Source organism: Camellia sinensis, chromosome 10, assembly GCF_055761805.1.
Source record: "Camellia sinensis isolate YWXY chromosome 10, ASM5576180v1, whole genome shotgun sequence".
Classification (NCBI taxonomy): Eukaryota; Viridiplantae; Streptophyta; class Magnoliopsida; order Ericales; family Theaceae; genus Camellia; species Camellia sinensis.
In genome coordinates, this window is record NC_138970.1 from 10,163,670 (window position 1) to 10,177,756 (window position 14,087).

The 14,087-nt window shown below is 39.7% G+C and overlaps 1 pseudogene; it reads left to right on the forward strand.

Moving 5' to 3' along the window:
• Window positions 1–315: 315 nt before the first annotated feature.
• LOC145800136 (serpin-ZX pseudogene) lies at window positions 316–4,870 on the forward strand (annotated as a pseudogene).
• Window positions 4,871–14,087: the final 9,217 nt, after the last annotated feature.

Here is a 14,087-nt window from a genome sequence, read left to right on the forward strand (position 1 = left end):
ATAGATATTGTGTAGAATATTTGATATCTCTAGTGTATCAATATTTTTATATCCATAGTGCATCATCACCACTTTGATTGTTTTGGTAAAAAATATTTTTCAATAAAAAACATTTTCTACAAAGAAAAATTTAGAAAATATTTTCCATAGAAAACGTTTTTCTATGTTTGGTTGCGTTCTCGAAACTAATGCATTAATAGTTGCATTAGTTGTGGTAGTAGTGATAGCGGCGGGGTGAAAGAGGAGGCGGTAGTAGTAGTTGTGGAAGTGGAGGTGTTGGGGATGGCGGCGGCGGCGGCGGCGGCGGCGGCAGTAATGGTGGTGGTGGGTAGTAGTGATAGAGGTGATGGTGGCAACGATAGTGATGATGGTAGTGGTAGTGGTGCTGTGGTGGAGGTGATGGTGGTGGTGGCAATGTAGTGGCATTTGTAAAAGTTTAGTTCATAAAACATTTTTTGTCTTTTAAAAAATGAAAAATATTTTCCGTCTAAATAAGCTTGTTTTTCATTGACTTCTAGTGACTTCAAGAACACTCCAGCGAAAAATGTCTAGAATATTGCCTAAGTGTTCAGTGACTTCAAGAATATCTGGAAATTCCAATGACTTCTAATGGCGTTGACACTCTAGAGTATCGCCGAATTTCGTGTTTTTCTTCGAGTGGCTTCAAGAAAACTTTGGAAAATTGCCAGAGTATTGCTAGAGTGTTTTGAATTTCAAGAATATCGTCAGAGACTCACCAAAATGTACAGAATATTGCCGGAAAGAAAAAAAATAAATAAATAGAGAAATTAAAGCGAAAAAATATAACAAAATGTGCTAAATATTTATAAATTGAAAGGGGGGGAAAAAACGTAGCAACAAACAATAACAATGTGAAAAACAAATGTTATTTTTTAATTTTTGTAAGGTTTAAGTAAATCTTCAATATTGATCAAACTAAAAAGTAAGTTTTCAAACAATAAAATTGTTATACAGTTTCAAAGTATGATCCTATTATGCATTTATGATTATCAATCAAACTGAGAAACATATTATGAAACTGCAAAATTTATAATAAAATCATGTTATGAAATTGTAAAATTTTACAGTTTTAAAGTATGATTCATTTCGATACCAAAAAAATTAAAACTAAAATTTTTTACAATTTTCATCGCTTGTAACTAAAATTCTAAAACAATTTGTTTATAAGTTGAAAATTTTCTCTATTAAAGTGGGAAAAGAGAAATGTGTAGTAAAGAAAAAATAGAAAAAATTGACAGAGGGAACGAGAGAGACAAATATAAAGAGAAGATTGTACTCTAACAACTATTTTTTATTTAGATCTAGCATGATCTAATGTAGATTTGCTCAGATCTTTTTCATCAGAAACTCATCTCCTTCACCGTCGACGAGGCGAAGCAATGAGTCAATGATCGATGCTTGTCGATGAATCTCAATCGATAGTGGTCGCATATAACTATATACTAGAAAGAGAAAGAGAAGAAGAAATGTGTGGTCTTCAGATATTAGAAAAAAAAAGAGAAAGAGAAAGAGAAAAAAAGAAGAAAGAAAACATAGATAAAGTGAATAAGCAAAACACGCAAGACCTTTTTGAATCTACTCAAAAAATTGTAAAATTAAATAAGTACACATCTTTAAAGAGGACATGCGAATAATTAGCCCTTTTCAATTTATATAATGCACAACTCCACCTAAGCCCATGACTCAATGCCTTTTAAATGTGAATGAGATGTCAAGCTTTTCCGAGAATTAGGGACCTATTACATGGGCCCAATCAAAGTGCTCAATTCTTGAAAATCAATCAAACAAAAACCACTGCCACATGTTTGCTGTATAAATACATGAAATCAAGGTGCTTATCCTAATTTGTGTAATGACTTAAAATTAAATTAATAAACCGTTTTTTTAAGCCCTTTTTGTTTCCGTTAAAAAAATAAAAATAAAAAATTAACTCTTTTATGTCAAAAGAACTAATTTTTGTAAACACTAACTTATTTGTAAAATTATTTTAATCCAATAAGGTAGGTTATAAGAAAATCCAAGGAAGCATGGTGAGTTTGGGATCAGTAAAATATATATATTGTTCAAAAATTTTGTTTTTTTGTCTTTAGTCATTTTTGTTTTAAATTTGTATCAATTTTTTTTTTTTTACTTTTTACTTTTCAGCTTTAATGTAGAATGATTTAAAAAGCTTTTAAAAAAAAATTGAAAAAATCCCCAAATTTTTTTTTTCTTCAGCTTTTTTTTTTTTTTTTTTTTTTCCTTATTTTTTACTTTACTAGTACATGTAGTCCAGTAGAACCTAACACCCAAGATTTTTGAAGTTTTTAAAAAATTTACAAAAAAAAAATGGCCACCCAAACACACGCCTACATAGTGAGTCCATCTTAGGTAACTTTGTTTGGAAAACTATATTGTGTTGTGTGTCATGTGAGGACTGTGATAAGGACTATACATTGAGTCTTGAGTCCACGGGCCGGGGTGGAGATATTTTTGTAATTTTATGTTACTTATTCGTTGCCCTAATTTCTATGATTATAAATAAATGAAATCCACCTCTTATATTGTGTAAAGAGTTGTTATCATTTTTTAATAGTGAAAACCGCAGCGACAAAATAAAACCAAGTTCTACTGAAAGAAATAAAAAAAAAGGTTCAAATTTTTTGTCCTCTCCTTTGGAACAACTTCTTTTTTATTTGGGATAAAAAAGTATTGATGATCTGAATTTTATGTCTTTGCAGTTTACATCGATGGTGTCCAATCTTAAGGACAACAACAAGAATAACAGAATTACAAGTCCATCTATATCGTTTGCTAATAGTTTGTGAATTGATCAAGTTTCAGTTTGAACCCCTCTTATAAAAGGATTTTGGAAGGTTCTTATAATGGTAAAGCCAAAGAGGTTGACTTTGCAAACAAGGTACTTTTCTATTTTATTTATTTTTTATTTTTATAATCTTTCTCTCATAGAAGATGCTAATATATTGTTAGGATTGAAAACAAGTCATGTCATGTCATGTTGAGTTTAGTAGTAAGTTGTTTAGGTTTGATTTAATTTAAAATTATGTTTAAGTTTGAGTTGTTTATATGATAAGTTGATTTTGAATGAATTTTTAGTTTTTGTTTGGGATTTTTTGACTTTTTGGTAAAAAAAATATTATAGTAAAATTAAAATGACAATTTTACTCTTTTGACTTTTTGACTTTTTAAGTAGTTGAATTCAAAGGGTAAAATAATAATTTTGGCATAGTAACTTCCCCCATAAGCTATCCTTAAATAGTATAGACTTTTTAATTTTTTAGTAATTTTTTGACTTTTCGATTTTTTTTAATTTATCCCAAATAAGGCTTTAATAAGTCGAATTTGAGTTGAGTTTAAATAACTCGATTTTTTTATAGTGTTTATAAACTTGTTAAGCCACAAACTTAAAATTTTGTTCACACTTGATTTATTTATATAATAATTCGATCTCGAATAAGTTTTAACCCTATATATTGTGCATTAAGTAAGAAATTAATTGATGTAGTATATCAAAAACATTGAATATATCCCTCCCCGCCCCCCCCCCAAAAAAAAAAAAAAAAAATCCTTTGTATCCACAAAGGGAAAAAACTCTGATTAAATAAGAAATCCTAATCATACAAGGAAACAATTTAGCTAGGCATAAATCAATTAGGAAATTATAAAATTTGGCAATATATGAGTTGAATAAAATTTAGTGTGCCACATATTGTACAGAATATTTAGTATTGTTGATTTTAATTATGCCCAAATTTAGATACTATAAAATATTAGAAACATGCCAAAATGATGACTCTAAAACAGGACGTTCCAAAATAAAGTTATTGCTAAAATAAAAAAAATTTATAAATGCCAAAATTATTAATCTGAGGACCTAAAAAAAAAAAAAACCCCCAAAGTCTACCATGCATCATCACTACAGTAATGCAAGAAACATTAACTAGTGTACCGACTACACTAATTAGGGATTGTTTGGGATTAATTAATAAAAATAAAAAGTCAAAAAATTACTAAAAAAGCTAAAATTCTATACTACTCAAGGGTAGCATTGGGAGAAGCCACTAGGGCAAAATTATTATTTTGCTCTTTGAATTCAACTATCCAAAAAATCAAAAAGTTAAAAGTCAAAATGGTGAAATGGTCATTTTGATTATACTATAATATTTTATTACGCATTTTTTCATAAAAATTCAAAAAATTATCCCAAATATACATGTTTTTTTCCTTACTTTTTTAATTAAAAAGTCAAAAGTACACTTATATAGCATATCCCAAACAACCATCTAGTATTTCTAACATTATTGCCACCACCAAGAACATCGATCTAAAAGGTATCTTTCATTTAGATTACCAAATTTTAGGGATTCCAAGCTTATAAATAAAAAAATTTAAAACAAAATAAAACGAAACATTTCTGCTACTCATTCTATATCATCATCTTATGTTGTTGTCCTTCAAGGCTGATCAAGTGATAGATGAAGTAAATTCATGTGTCAAAAATGAAACCAAGGGACTCATCAAGAATTTCCTTCGTCCTGGATCTTTATATGGTAACACTGCACTCCTCTTTGCAAATGCATTATACTGCAAAGGGCAATGGAATCAAAAATTCGATAAAACACGTACAAGAAACATGAATTTTCATCTTCTCGATGGAGAGATCGTTCAAGTTCCTTTCATGACAAGCAAAAGAGGCAGTCGTCATCTTTACGGATTATTCGGTGGATATAAAATCCTCAGTACTCCATACCAAGGTAGTAACTTCTCTATGTACTTTTTTCTTCCAAATGAAACAGATGGCTTGCCAAAACTAGTCAAGAAGCTCAAGTATCCAACCCTGGATTCATGAATCAAGAATTTGGGTTGAGGAAAGAGGATGTTTCTAAATTATGGATCCCAAGATTCAAAGGGGTTGTTTTGTTCATTGGTGCTGTGCTCAATCCTCTCTTAGTTGCTTGATATAGCTCTTCGTGAGCAAGGTGCTCAATCCTCTTTTATGCAAAGTTTTTCGACACTAACTCCCTTTGGTACAACTTATGGGTTTTTTTTTTTTTTTTTTTAAATTGCAAGTCCATATAAGGATATATTTGATATTGTTTCTGTTTTCAATTTTTTTTATGCTACGCATTACGATATTAATAAATTAGTAGTGTTAGATTATTATAACTGGTCATTGACTCGAACCTAAACTATTATACAAAGTTTTTGGACAATATAAGCTCCTTTGGTACAACTTATGGGGTGTTTATAAATATATTTTTTATATTGGAAGTCTATATAAGGATATTTGATGTTGTTTTCTACTTTCAAGTATATGTATATATATATATATATTGACTACACGCTTTGATGTTAATAAGTTTGTAGTGTTGGATTATTATAACTAGTTGTAAAGGGTTAGAAATTAAAACCCAAATTAAGTATGAGCTTAAGTGCTAAGGTCGCCCTTCTAAGACGACTATGAATGAAAAGAGAGCATGGGCTAAAGCCCAAGGGAAGTGGGTCAACAGTGGGCCGAAGTAGGTCCGACCTGCCAAGGGTCCAATCGGACTTTACGAAGGAAAATGCCAAAGTCAAAGTTGCAAAGGGAACACTTGCGGCGGTCAAGTTGCTGAGGCACTTTGCCTCAGCGCCGCCATTCCCCAATAATGTCGGTTTAGTCGCCACCTGAAGTTGCTAAGGGAAAGAGAAAGCTGAAGCAACTAAGTTGCAGAGGCGACACTTGCGACGACTAGGTTACGGAGGTACTTTGTCTCAGCGCCGCCATTCCAAGTATTGTCGGTTCCGCCGCCATCTAGAGTTATTGAGAGAATGAGAGAACTGAAGCAACTAAGTTGCAAAGGTATTACTAACAACTAAGAAGCAGAGGTATTACTTGCAACGCCTAAGTTGCAGAGGCACTTTTCGGTGCCACAGGAAATGACTGCCATAGCAACTACAGCCGCCGCAACCAACTTGCGGAGGGAACATCCCGCCAAGGTGATAGCAGCCTTTGGGAAAAACTTCTCTTTTGCAAGTAGAGGCTAATGCTTGGCGCTGATATCAGGCCCCAAAGTTCATTACCTTGGCACGGATAGCTGGCCCCAAGACTTATTGGTTGGAGCTGATAGCAGGCCCAGAGATACCAGTTTACTGCGACAACCTCGAGAAGATGGAAGCAAGGCAGCCTGAGCACAAAGGACTCCCTTTCCATTTACCCAGGTCACAAACATGCCTTAGTCTCACAGGGAGGAGTAACGAAGCCCCTTTGGGCTTGGTACTAAGGCACAACATGGCTGATAGCAGGCTCGGTTATGGCATTCGTCCTGGAAAGCTGGGGAGTTTGTGGTTAGGTGGCTAAGGATGGAGGCTTCGCTAAGGTCAGCACGAACATAGTCGATAGTAGACTAATAGAGTCTTGAGAATGCATGCACTGGCAAACTAGAACTGAGAAGGGAAGTGCAGTAGTAAGGTTTACCATTGCAAGTGCACTTGCTGAGGTTTGAGTTGAGAAGGCAAGTGCAGCAACAAACATTTCCGCCGCAACTGCACTTGCTAAGGCTCAAAAGGTAGTTGTAGCACCAAACACTCCCGTCGCAACTACACTTGCTGAGGCTCAAAAAAGGTAGTTGCGGAGGCAAACAGATAGTACATGCAGAGGGACACGTGGTACCTTCAGTCTGGTGGCTCAAGGAAGAATATTCCATGTGGTCCTCTGGGACACATGTCCTCTATTTATTTGGCCACTTGATGTCCTCTTGGTACCAAGGAAAAACCTATAAATATGACCCATTTCCCAAGGTTCAAGAGGAGAAATTTTGGAGATTTGGGGGAGATACTTCCCATTTGTGCACTGCCATACTTTTCTTCTTAAGCTACCTGCTTCACCCTTATCTAGCTACACACTCTCCAACACCCAAAGAGTTGATGCTGCTCATTCTTCAGCCATTCCACCATTGTTGGACCAGTAGCATAGTTTTGCCTCTCTAATCACGTTTCTAACCTTGAATCCCCCTACATTTCTGGTGACTCTGCTGGGGACGTTGCTTTGTTACTGGTTCATACCTGCAGTGGTTTACACATTTAACTGGAAAAAATGGCAGAGGATGAAATTCAGCAACCCCCACGGCAACAAGGCTCTTCCAATGGCGGAATAGCACATGCAGAGAATCGTGACCACCATGTTGTGGTTGAGGCAGTCCAGTCACTCTAGGATATGCAGAGGGAGATCCTGGCAGCTTTGCAAACTCTCACTGATGGCGTCCAGACCAGCTCCAGTATAGGCACCTCCGCTTATAACAGTCCTAAACCTAGTGCCCAACCTGTTCCCTAGGAATCAAGCACTGATCCAGGTGCCTCCGATGGTACCCCAGGTGAACGGTACGGCTGTTGGTTCGGCTACCCAGGAGCAGACTGGACCATTCTCGCCCACTCACTTTGTTACGCAAGTCGATGTATAAGCGATGCTTGAGCAAGAGTGCAGCAAGAAGCAACTACAATCTCTCCCCGACCCAGATGTGAAGCCTTCATACTCTCAGGAGATATTGGTTATGCCATACACAACTGGGTATACAGTACCCAAATTTGTCAAGTTTGATGGGATGCAAGGCAATGCTAGAGAACATGTGGTGAGGTTCATCAAAACACTTGGTGTCCATGGTAGTGACCATTCTCTGCGCCTTTGGGAGTTCTCCAAATCACTTACCGAAAGAGCTTATAACTGGTATGTTAACTTGGCCCCTAACTCGATGAAGAGTTGGAAGGAGATGGTGAACAAGTTCCATACGAAGTTCTTTCAAGTTCAAGAGAAAGTTACAACCCTCACGATCAGGCGAGATGTCCAAAAAGAAGGTGAGGATATACTAGACTATGTAAAGCGATTCCAAGATAAGGCTATTGACTGTCATGAGCCAGTGAATGAGGCCCACTTAGTCAACATATGTCTGGAGGGTGCCATACGCGACTATAAAATTTTCTTGGTGAACCATAATCTACCTACCTTTTCAGCCTTGGCTGAGGTAGCTAGGAGCCTCAGTATCACTGGCCCTCTGCATAGATCTCGTAACAGTCACTGCTACTCCCGTAGTAGCAGAGTTGCTGCAATAACCTCTGCAGGAAGGAGCTGCTTATAAGGGGAGGCGTCATCCTCTCGGAAGAGGAAGAGTTATGAGGACATAAATAAATTTCCATGCAGCCTTGAGAATGTTAAGGCCTTGGTTAAAGAATGGGTAGCTGATGGTGAACTTAGTTTGCCTCTGGTTGATGTCCTTACAACCAAGAAGGACAAAGAAATCCCAGATTGTTGTATCTATCACAGAGCCACCAGACACCCTACAAGGAACAGTTGGACTTTGAAAAGTATCTTCAAGAAGAAAGTTGACGTGAATGAGATGAAGTTCAAAGATGCCAGTGATCGTGATGTAAGGAAGGACCCTTATCCTAACCACAAGGAGAAGGGGAAGAATGTACATATGATTGGCTATCTTCGGCCTGTATGCGATCAAGTGCACATGGCATCCTACTATGATGAGTTAGAAGAAATTACAACTGGCTAGCTCCCCGAAATAGTACCTGCAGAGGCAAAACTCGCAGAGGATACTCATGTTCAAGCCTTGCAAAATTCTATCAAGTTTCGAACCTTCTTTGACCAGTTGGGGCTGAGCTAAGCAGCCAGGTTGGAAGCAAAAAAGGCCCTCATCAACATCTCTAAAGTGCACCATACTGAAGTTGCTGAGGCTAAGGAGTATATGCCTCGGGACTTCCAGGAAGATTATGGAGCCATTACTTTTTCAGAAGCAGACAGAGCATACCCATTTCCTCATAACCGTCCTCGTTTGGTTATAGCTTACATCAATGACGTGGAGCTCAAGCGTGCTTTCCTTAATGGCGGAGTATCCATAAACATCATCACTACCGACACCTTTGTGAAGGCTTGCATCCTAGTGTCTAGGATGGTTCGCCAACCCGTTACGGTGACGGGTTTTGGCGGTGAGAAAATGGTTACTAAGGGCTATGTTGTAGTGGACTTAGCAGTTGGCGATATCCACTCTGCTACTAAGTTCCATGTGATTGAAGCAGATACAAATTACCACATGATACTTGGCAGGGCTTAGATGCACTGATATAGGGCTATCCCATCGGGTTATCACCAATGCGTAAAGGCAAAGTTGGGGAAGCGCATAGTGACCATAAATGCGTCTAAAAAGCCATTTGGAGTAGAAGAGGCACACTATTTTGATGTAGTCTTCTTTACTAAGCTGTCAACGGATAAAACGCCAAGAACTGGTAAGGTTGTAGGTGTAAAATTTCCAAAGTGGGAAGACATTCAAAATGCAGAGGCTGCTCCAGAAAGCAGTGGGCAGAAGAAGAGCAGCAAGTCCGCAAGTCCTCCGCCCAAGATTGTTAAGGTGCACAAGGGCGGCAAGATAGTTTACTACCTATGACGGTCTTGGGGGCCCGACTTCTTACCATGGGAGGATGGCCCTGAGGCAAATAAACGTGATGCTAATGAGTCCCAAGAAGGGTTGGTGGAGACACTTGAGCCCGTCCCTGAATGCATGCAAGATAGACCCAAACTACAACAGGAAGTACTTGCTGTGGTTAACCTCAGCGACTTACCCGGGCAGAGCAAGCCCATGTTTATCAACGATACAATGGCTCCAGCAGCTAAGGAGAAATTGATAACACTACTGAAGCGGTACAGTGATGTCTTTGCTTGGACATATGACGAGATACCTGGTATTGACCCATCCCTTGTCACTCATCATCTGGATACTTTTTCCAACTCTAAGCCAATCAAGCAGTATGCTTGAAATTATCACCCTGATCTTGAGGCAAAGATTAAGGAAGAGGTATAAAAGTTGCAGAGGGCCAAGTTCATTGAGCCTATATAGTACCCAACTTGGCTAGCAAATATTGTGCCTGTGAAGAAGAAGAATGGCCAAATCAGGGTCTGCGTAGACTTTCGCGACTTGGACAAGGCCTGCCTAAAAGATGAGTTTCCATTGTCCCATGTTGACACACTTGTCGATTCTACCATAGGCCATCAGATGTTCTCCTTCATGGACGCGTTCAGTGGTTATAACTAGATCAAAATGGCACCAGAAGATGCGAAAAGACAACTTCGAGAACACCCGTGGAAAATTTTTTCTATACGGTGATGCCCTTCGGTTTTGTGGAGGTCGAATAAAATCTATTAGGAAGAGGACAAGGCATTTAATCGACATCAAGCCAAAGGAAATTCGGCCTTGACCAGGGGCTCATGAAGCTGAATAAACGAATTGGCCATATAAGGAGCCGAATAGGAGCCAAAACTCAATTGGAAGGCCGACTAAGTAACTACATACGAGATCAAGAGTGGGCCCGACCGTTCGGCCTAGAGGTAATATAAAAAGGAAGAAATGTTAGCCAAAGGAGGTATGTGAGAATTTACAAGATAACTTGAGATAGAAGTAAATTTGAGAGGATACTGACTTGTCCGTCGGAGTGCTAATTCCAGTACCCCCGACCGGAGTGTTCATCCCTTTTTTCAGGTAGCAATCAGAGGATCAAGAGTGTCTAACTGGATCCAAGAGTATTTCCAAACCACTTTACCACAATTGGCGCCGTCTATGGGAATACTCAAGTGCGTCCATGGCAGGTGTGACAGATTATCCTTCTATAGTTGCTGACGATGTTACAGCAAGAGATGGCATTACTCCAAGAAACATGCTTGGATCGGAGAATATCATCGTACGACAGGATTTTAACTTCAACCCAGTAGCTTAAACTTCACCTTCAACTTCTGTGCAAGAGACTGTGCAGACGATCATGGATCAAGCAAAATGAAACGAACAACGTCTAGAAGATATTATAGCTGAGAATGAGCATTTGCATAAGGAATTGGCCCTGGAGTTAGCCAAATCCCAACAGGCTGCACGCCATTATTGGGGTCGATCCCTAGAAAAGAAGAATGATGATCGATGATGTCGACTTCGGAAACATAATAATGGTATTAATTCCGACTCACCATCTCAGGAACACAGAAAGAAGGGGTGAGTTGATGCATCCAGCTCATCCGAAGGAAGTCCATACGTACAGCATAGGCGAGGGAAAGGACGTGATGATTTGGATGAAGAGGACAGGCACAACCCTTTCGTACGACACATTGCAAGGGTTGTGTTACCCAAAAAGTACAAAGCACCAACATTCACCTTATACGACGAAAAATCAGATCCCACTGACCACATTCGTTATTACAAACAAGCGATGGCGTTGCATGCTAATGATAAAGCCCTCATATATCGAATGTTTGCAAGTGGCCTGGGACCATTGGCCGTCAGATGGTACTAGAAACTGGAGTCGGCGTCAATAAGAAGCTTTCATCAACTTCAAAAATCCTTCAGGGCAAAATTCATCACCAATGAAGTTCAGCCAAAGCAAGCTGACTCTCTCTGGGTAATGCAAATTAAACTAGAAGAGACCCTCTGTGAGTATTCAGAGCACTATTGGGAATGTTTCAACTTATTGGATGATGCCTGCAATGATTCCAGGGTCATTACGACCTTTAAGATGGGATTATACCTTGATAGTCCTCTCTGTAGTTAATTGACCAGATGGCCTCCCAAGATAGTCTGGGTGCTAATGAAAAAAGTTGAAGAATACTACAAGATGGAAGACGATGCCCTGAGCGTCAAGGCCAGACAGAAAGTTGTTAAATCGGCACCATCTGGTCTGGTTCAGTCGATAAGCAATGTGTCGTCAAGGAGCCCTAAACCTCGAGCTCGGGCTAAACGAGACAATCGGCGTGATTTGTGCCATTCAAGCGGTCAATGTTCATACCATTCAAATGAACAATATCAAGCGGATAACAGGTGCACAAGACGTTCAGACAAGAAGTACACGGAATTAGTAGAGCTAATTAGTAAGATCCTACCCAAAGTCTAACATATTTCGTTCTTTAAATGGTCGTCTAAGATGATGGAACCTCCTGATACAAGGAGAAGGGATAAGCGGTGCGAATATCACAAGGACCATGGCCATGATACTGACAGTTGTTATGCACTGTAGGACCACCTGGAGGAGTTGGTACAAGACGGCCGACTGGCGCAACATGTCTGAAGGAATAATCCATCGAACACGGTAGCCCTATAGCTGGATTCACCTCCACTTGGTGTAATTCACCTGATACACAGACTACCGTCGTCGGCCAAGGTACATATAATTCAGTTACAAACTAGCCTACCTAAGCCAATCACACCAGCCAAACGGCCCCACAAAACTAGCAGGGTTAGCTTCGATGACACCGACCTAGATGGAGTAACCCTCTCCCACGCTGATCCCCTCATTGTCGAGCTATGCATGAACAGATTCATGGTTGAGCGTGTTCTCATCGATCAGGGAAGCACCTCAGAAATAATGTATTAAAAGACATTTGTCAAACTCGGTTTTACTTATTCGAATCTGTTACTGGCCGATTACCCATTATTCGGCTTCAATGCCAACCCCGAGTATCCCTTGGGTAAGATCACACTACTAGTACAAGCGGATACCAGATCAATAGAAATGGAATTTCTGGCCGTCAAGCTCTCGTCCCCATACAATCTTATCATGGAAAGGACTTGGTTACATACTATGTAGGCTGTGCCGAGCACTATCCATCAACTACTCCGCTTTCCAATTGAGTATGGCATTGAGCAAATTCGGGGTTCTCAGAAATCAGCGCAGGCATGCTATCTTATCGCTGCTGCAAAGAGGCCAAAAGAACTGGAAGTGAACTCGATTGAAATACCGGAGTGAGAAAGCCTCAAGGACAATGGGAAAATCCCCAGCAAAAGGTAACCGAAGATCTTGATCAGGTTGAAATCAATGGGAGTCCAGACAGATTCTTCATGATCGGCACTTCCCTAAACGAAGCTGATAAACGCGAGCTGGTATCCTTTTTACTCGGCAACCTTGACGTGTTTGCGTGGACACCATACAAGATGCCGGGGGTGGATCCAGTCACGGCCCAATATCGTTTGAACGTCGATCCAAAAGTGAAACCAATCATTCAGAAAAGTTGGTGGTCAGCCGCGGAGCATGCATCGACCGTTATTGATGAAGTTAACAGATTGCTTAATGTCGAGGCAATTCGTGAAGTCACTTATCCTACAAGGCTGTCCAATATCGTGGTCGTAAATAAGAAAAATGGATCTTGGCGCGTTTGTGTCGATTTCACAAACTTGAACAGGGCCTGTCCAAAGGATTGTTTTCCTCTTCCCTGAATCGTCGAACTTGTGGACACAACGGTACATCATCAGCGCATGGGCTTCTTGGATGCCTATAGGGGTTATCACAAAATTGGCATGCATCCGGAGGATCAAGAAAAGTCTGCATTTCTCATCCCAAGGGAAACCTATTGCTAGAAGGTCATGCCTTTCGGACTGAAGAACGCGAGGGGCAACTTACCAGAGACTGGTTACCACTATGTTCAAGGAACAACTCGGCTGCACAATGGAAGTATACATCGATGACAAGGTGGTGAAATCTAAGGAAAAGTGCACCCATCAAGCCAATTTAACGGAGACCTTAAACATTCTCTGAAAGTACAAGATGACACAGAACGCCTCGAAATGTGCATTCGACATTCGATCTGGCAAATTTCTCGACTATATTGTCAACCATCGTGAAATAGAGGCCAACCCGAGGCAAATCATAACAATTCTAGAACTCGGCTCCCCTCAGTCGGTCAAAGAAGTTTAGTAGTTGATGGGGATGGCTGTCGCCCTTAATAGGTTTATCAGCCATTCCTCAGATTGCTGCCGACAATTCATTTACACACTTCAACAGGGCAAAGCCTTTGAATGGACTCCAAAGTGCCAGGCTGCACTAGATGGCTTGAAAACTTATTTCCAATTAGTACCACTCTTGGCAACCCCATCGACAGACGATCCGCTCATCTTGTATCTAGCTGTATCAGACCGGGCAATCAGCGTTGCGCTACTAAAGGAAGAACTCGGGGAGCAACGACCAATTTACTATGTAAGCAAGGTAATGGTCAACGCCGAAACACGATATCTACCACTGGAAAAGCTCATCCTTGCTCTCGTGGTGGTTGCAAGAAAGTT